The sequence below is a fragment of the Camelus dromedarius genome, chromosome 2, assembly GCF_036321535.1.
Source record: "Camelus dromedarius isolate mCamDro1 chromosome 2, mCamDro1.pat, whole genome shotgun sequence".
In the NCBI taxonomy this organism is placed as follows: domain Eukaryota; kingdom Metazoa; phylum Chordata; class Mammalia; order Artiodactyla; family Camelidae; genus Camelus; species Camelus dromedarius.
In genome coordinates this window covers 16,453,574-16,460,673 of record NC_087437.1, presented here as the reverse complement: position 1 = coordinate 16,460,673, position 7,100 = coordinate 16,453,574, and positions in this window count along the sequence as shown.

Sequence of the window (7,100 nt, the reverse complement as noted above, 5' to 3'; positions counted from 1 at the left end):
AAAGTAGATATAGGGGAAGCATCGGCAGAGTTTAATAAAAAAAATTAAAGATTTTTTTTTATGTGTGTATTACCCATTTGGGGGGAAATATTTTGACCTTAAATAATCCAATAGAATATTCTTATCTAGCCGGGAAAGTAATTAAAATGAATAAATATAAGCAGGAAAGTTAAAGGTAAGACAGATCAGCTTCTTTGTTCTCCACTCAAACTTCAAAGTTTAAGAGTCAGATGCTGAAAATGACTCCAGGTTCACAAATGCCAGAGGGAGGGAGGTGGTGCTGAGCTGAGGGTGTCCCCTGGAGGATGCTTGTATTTGTTCCTAGGAGGCCAGTGAAAGCAATGGACTCTTAGAATGTCCTTGTTGGGCAGAAACTTAGCATTACCCACCCTCCCCCAGTTCTCCCCATCTTATACTATAAATAGACCAGCTATGTAATTTACAAAGCTCCCAGAATGAAAATGCAGGCAGGACTCCTTATTCAAAAATTATTAATGGTTTCAAGAAGGGAACACAGAGCATTGAACCAAGTCTTCTGAACACAGGGCCCTGTTCAACTGCCCGTGAAGCCAGCCCTGACTATAAATAGGGAAGCAGGGACCTCAGTGACTCAAAGGTGTCCTCCACTAGACCTCTCTACTCTTCACACTGGTACCACCAGCCCCTGGGCACCAAAAAGGGTGGGCAGAGGGGAAAGGAGGGAAAAGCACATGCAGAAATCACGTCATGCCCTGTTTTGTCCTTCCTTCTCAGTTATCCCTTAGTCAGCTACACATGCAGGGGTCTCCTATGACCCCAGGATCCTCTATTTATTCATGTGATCTCAAACATTGAATGAATGCAGTGCCGAACACTGTGCTGGAGACTGGAAACGCAGAGATGAACAAGACAAGGTATTCGTCCTTGAGAAGATGAGAGAACTTGACTTTTATCTGAGAAATGGCAGAGTTGCAAGACTTTATGCACTAAAATAGGGGAATGTGAGTTGTCATTTTTAATACAGAATAAAATATCAGCTCAGTTGACATCAGTTTATCATTTTTCCAGGAGGAAGACCACAGGAAAAGGCACAAATCCTTTAGTAAGAGAGCTGTCTTTATTTCTCAGTGGTTTTTGGTGGGCAGGGAAAGGTGAATTGACCATAACAGGTCAAGACTCTAGGACTTGCAGGGGAAGGGGCCTCTGATGAGGAACGGGCTCAGCGACTTCCTAGAACTTGACTCCTAGCACTTGTGCAAGATGCCTTTTGTGAAATGCGAAACAATGGCCACCAAGTGGCCTCCTTGGGGTGACCTCCTCCCCGGGCAGCAGTCCTGGGGGCTGGGTAGGAGTGTGGGGAGGGTAGTTTTATGTAAATAGGCCTATATAGGGAAATGGCCCAGTCAACTTGACTTGATCATAAAGTGTATTATCAGACAAGCCCTAGAAGGGAAAACGGTCCATTTTGTATCTTTAACAAGTCCTCAGTTCCTTTTACCTCCTTTTCCTGAGGAAGGGGTGTATCTCCAAGTCCGCGAAGAATAAACCTCATGGTTTCTGGCTTCTGTTTTTTTTTTTTTTGCTTTGTATTTCATTGTGACAGACTTCCTCTTTCCCCTTCTGCGAATCTTAACTAGAATACAACAGATTTCTTTTGGGTATGGTTGAAAACATTCTGATTTTCATCTTTTCTGTAAATATTTTGAAGGGGGGCGGTAAAGACCATCTTTAAAGGCTGCTCTTAGAAATATTTTCTCTTAAACTATGTTTAAACATATTAAACTCAATAAATCGTCTAAGGACAAAGCTGTTGGTTTTTCTACATGAAGAAGGTCAAATAAACGGTCAAGTTGCAGGTTGGAATATAGCATACGGGTTTGGTTTGCTGCATGACCTGGATAAGTGGGGGTTCTGGTAACAAACGCACCACTCCATCCATAGTGCATTTCAACATGATATGCAGATTTGTTTTTCCCTGGCCTTAGGTGGAATTTTGAATAAATTCGTACTCCTTTTATTTTTTTTTTAGGTCACTCTCAGATGACCATGTGTCCTCTGACTAGTTTTAGTCTCCAGGAAGTTCTCATTTCCGTAACTAAAACATCCGATCCAGTGCCCTAATTATGTAATTCCACACTCTCATCAAGCTTAAACATCTTCCCCCAGGCTGCTCTGAGCTGGGGCGCCTGGAGTGGGGTTGGGGACCTCAACTGCTTCTTTTCTCTTTGCATTATTGGGTTGTTGCTATGATTATGTGGACTGGTTATCGATCACGATTCTGCACTCCTTCCCTCTGCCATGTGTGTTCCTTCAGGGCCTTAGAATGGACAGAGTGTCCTTTGCCCCCCTGTTGACCTTGGACTCGACAATGGAACTGTGGTAGCTATGACCTAAGCGGAGCTCGATAGGTGCCTGAGTGGTCTGGCTTGGTCTCTTGCACTCTTGTGGTTGAAGGTCATGCCTCAGTCATCCACCATCCCTGCAGCCAGAATGTAGGCAGATTAATGATAGCTTAGCACACCTTACCAAAGCCTTGGATGTCAGCCTTTGGATTGCGAGGATAACTGACATTAAATGTGTTTCTCTTCTCTCTTTGGGACCTCAGGATGAATTGAAATAAACATAATTCCATTTTTACATCCTGATGCATAATATGTAATGTCTACTGTGAAACTGAGAAGAAGTGTAGAGGCACACTGCACATGATTTATGTGCTGCACCCTGCCCCGTGCCGGGCACGTGGTGAGCACCCCATACACGGAAACCTACTATGGTTATGAGTACTGTTGGTTGACACTTTTTTCCTGCAGAAATGGAAGTAATCAAGGACTTTTTTGAAGCTACAGTTTGTGAGTAAAGAGGATGACGACGAGGGGTTTCCTAGCTTTGAAAACTATTCTGAGTACCTCAAATGCTGCTGATTGCATTTCTCACTGGGCATGAATCCAGAGCTGAGGACTGGAGAGATGGAAGGTGCGCACAGCCTACAAGTGGTCAATGCTACTACGGTGAGGGTTTTTGTGTTTTATCTGTGGGCTCTTTGTTTATTCCCAGAACATCCAGTACGTGCCTGAGTTGGATACCTTCCCTTTGCCCCTTCAAATCCACTCTCTGCCCTTTTCAGTTTTAGTCTTGATCCAGGGAGGCTGACCTGTATGGGCTGCATCAGCTGGGCTCCCTGTCACTGGGCTCTCAAAAGGTTCAGCCCCTGGAGATGATTCAAGGCAAGCAGAGAGGGTGTTTATTTCCCTGGCTTTCTCCCTACTGATCTGGAGTCTGCCTCATTCCTTTTCTAAAGACCACAGCTCCTGCCGGGCAGTTCTCATAGAGCTGCCCTCCCTCTGTTTCTATAACCACTGCCTCCCTTTGCCCCTGCAGTCTGGGGAGCGCTAAATGCTCCCTGCTTCTGCTGGTCCCAGGCTACCGCGTTGTCTCTTATGATTTCTCTGAACCAGCGCTTCTCAATCCTGGCTGCACATTAGAATCATCTCAGGATGTTTAAAAAAAACCACTTCCAGCCTGATGCCCAGGCTGTGCTCTGGACCGGTGCTGTACAATCTGTTTGTAATCTTAGATTTTCAAGTAGCTGCATTATTAAAAGTAAAAAGAAATAGATAAAATCAATTTCTATATTTCATTTCAACAAGAAATCATTCTATAGATTAATGAGATATTTTGCATTTTTTTTTCTACCTAGGCATCAAAATCTGGTGCACAGCTTACACTTAAAACACAGCTCAGTTTGGACTAGCCACATTGCAAATTCTCAGGAGCCACATGTGGCTACCTTATTGGGTGGTAAAGCTCTAGATGAACCGGATCAGATTCTCTGGGGGTGAGGCTTAGGCAGTGATAATATTTAAGACTCTCCAGGGTATTCAGTGTGTGGCAAGGTTGAGAACCACTGGCCACATCTTTGTAAACAAGCCCTTTATTGAACTCTCTTCAGATCGCCTCACTGGAGAAGGCCGTCTACTTGGTGCTTCTGCCCAGCCCGGGCTGGGACTATGCAGACGCTTATGCCTGCCCTGTGGGAGCCTCCAGTGCTGAGCAGAAGACAAGTCACCGTGAGGGGCAGGGCTGGATGATCCCATGGGCAGATCAGACCCACCTTTAGAACACCAGCAGAGGGGGCATCACCGAAGTGAGAAAGTGGGGGAAATGCAAATTTCATTGGAATTCCTTACACTTTATCTTTGGGAATCCTATACTGTGTGTAAATGAGTGCAGCACAGGGTGGAGGGCTGGATACCATAATCATTTTTTGTGCCTAAACGCTGATCCAGTCTGGGCAGCTGGTTACATAGTCCATGTAAATGAATCAGTTGGCCTTTGGTTGGTAAGAAAAGGCTTTTGTGAGTTGGCTGGGGTGAGTCAGACCCAGGACTACCTTTGCAGCGCTGACAATGCTGAGGCTCTGATCCTGGTAACAAGGCACAGCCTCTGGGATGTGTGAATTAATCCTCTGATACCTGCCAGAGCTCTGAAGGGGAGAAGCTTGTGGGAACCCGCAGGAGGGAGGGCACCTCATCTCCTTTTTCCAGTTCACACCAGTAATCGGTCAGTTTGAATCCATGAATTTCTTTGTCTCACTTGGCCCCTGTGCCCCAGTTGGCTCCAACACAGAACCCTCAACTCCTCCCCACAATCTTGTTATGTACTTTCTGGGCCTATCAGTTTTTAAAAAATCACTCTGAGTCCTTGCAATCTCTTAGGGAAATCATTTTCAACCTGACTGTCTGGATCTCCTCTGGGCACAGATCTTGGTTTGCTAAGCACCAAGTATGTCTAAGCGAAAGAGACTTCTTAGGGTGATCAGTTTATCCTGGTTTGCTGGGGACTTTCCTGGTTTCAGCACTGCAAGTCCCATATCCAGGGCATCTCATCAGTCCTGGGCGAACTGGGACAGTTGGTTCCCCTGTATGGCACCCACTTCCTGGCCGCTCTGTCCTGTTTCACCTGCAGCAGCCAGAGGGGCACGAGGTCCTGAGATGCTCCGGGACAGTGAGCAGGGAACAGAGGTCCTCTTCTGCGGCAGCTCAGACTTTGATGAGGAGGTGAACCAGGCTAAGAGCCACTGGCCAGAAATGCTGTGGACTCAGCCAATTGGTTGACCCCGGCCCTCTGGCTGGTTCAGATGCCTCTCCCTCCAGTGCTCCCATGATGCTTAGCCATGGTGGGCGATGCTGCAATGGTCTTTTTTTCTTTGCAATCACAGCAACCAGTGAGTTCTGTGAGGAGACTGTTCAATATTTCTCTCTCTTAGTTTTAAAAGTGGGATCCAGGGCCAGGGAAGCTCCAGAGAATGTTCTGAGCCCTGGCTGCCTATCTGAGCCACCTGGGAACTTTAAACAAGTTCTTAAAGGTAGAGGGTGACAGTTTGATCAGAAACAGGGTATTAACACAATCTTTAAGTTGTCTCTCCACAAGACACTATGATATAAAGAGAGAAGTAGAAACATTACAGTGGAGAAGCCAACGGGCACCACCTTAACCAGGTGATGAAAGTTAACATCTTGGTATGGGACAAGTTGATGTCATGGGCCTCCTAATATGACACCTGAGCAGGACACACCATGGTTTCTGTGATATTTCTGCCCCCCAAATGTGTAACTTGAATCTAATAATGGGAACATCAGACAAACTTCAATCTGAAGGACATTTTGCAAAAGACTTGGCCTGTGACCCTCAAAAAGGTTGATGTTGTGATAGACAAAGACAAAGAAAGATTAAGGATTAGAGTGTCTCTGGCCTCATCTACACAAGGAGGAGGTGAAAACAGATGACCCATGCGTTGTCCCATTTGAAGGGAAGGTGTCTCAGAACGTATGTAGCAGAGTTTAAAAGTGAGGGGTGCCTCTATGGTCGACTCAGGTCAGGCCAGCTCAGTGTCTGCGCCACTTGGTAGGTTTGTCCCCAGAATCCAACAGAGGCCCCTGGCTGTCCTAGCCAATGAGCCTACCCACTCCTGCCTCAGGGCCTTTGCACCAGCTGTTCCCTCTGTTTGGAGTGCCCTTCTCCAGACATTTGCACACATTGTCAGCCCCATGTTCAATCTTCTCTGGCCACCCACGTCATTTAAAATTGAGCCCCCACCTTGATAGTCTCTGCTCTCCTCAGTATTCTTCCTTGTAATCCATCACTTATTTATTGTCAGTCTATCCCCGTTAGAATACAGAATATCACATTCTCCTCCTACAGTGACTGGCATACTTATGGACATGGATTCCAATCAGAGTCACTAAGAAAAAATGAGGTTTTGCTGGAATATTGTGAGACAGACACATTCTATGTTTCAGTTGATCTTAAGCCGAGGCTGTGAGCCTGGCTTTGCTGAATATCCTAATGCAGCTCATTTAGCAGAAGCCAGAGCCAAAAAGTAGTGTGGCTCAAGCTGGAAGGCATGATTTGAGCTCCCAGATCAAGACAGACCTACAGCCAGACCCACTCAAATGCGCTATGTGAACCAATACTACCTTTGCTTCGGTCAGTTTGAGCTGGACTTTCTATTACTGGTTCTACCTGATATATAGAGCAACCCACTGGTTCTAATTTGTATTCCCATGTCTCTGCTTGTAGGAAACGAGCACTGATCGAAATGTCTGGGCAGCTGGTTACATAGTAAATGGATTGATTGGCCTTTGGTTGGTGAAAACAGGCTTTCGTGTGTTGGTTGGGGTCATTCAGGCCCAAGATCACTTTTGCAGTGCTGACAAGGTTGAGGTTTCTGGTCCTGGTAGCAAGGCACAGCCTCTGGGGTGTCAGCACTAATTAAGGCCCATGGATGCATGACACAATGGGAGGCCTTGAGTGGCCCTCTCTGTAGTCATCTTTGCAGTAGGCATTTATGCCTGGAATACACAAATGGTGTGTAGATTGATGCCAGGCTGCCCGTATTAGGCTCATCAACAGAGATATTTAGTGGATTGATGGCAAAAATGTCCCCAGTGTTCACCCTATGTTCACCCATGCTTCTTGCAGTGGGACTTCGCAGCTCCTCCCAAGAAGAGGTAGAGTCTGTTCCCTTTGCCCATGAATCTGAGTTGGCCTTATGACTTGCTTTGCCAGTAGAATGAGATGGAAATGGCCGTGTGCCTGTTTTAGGCTTAAGCTTTAAGAAG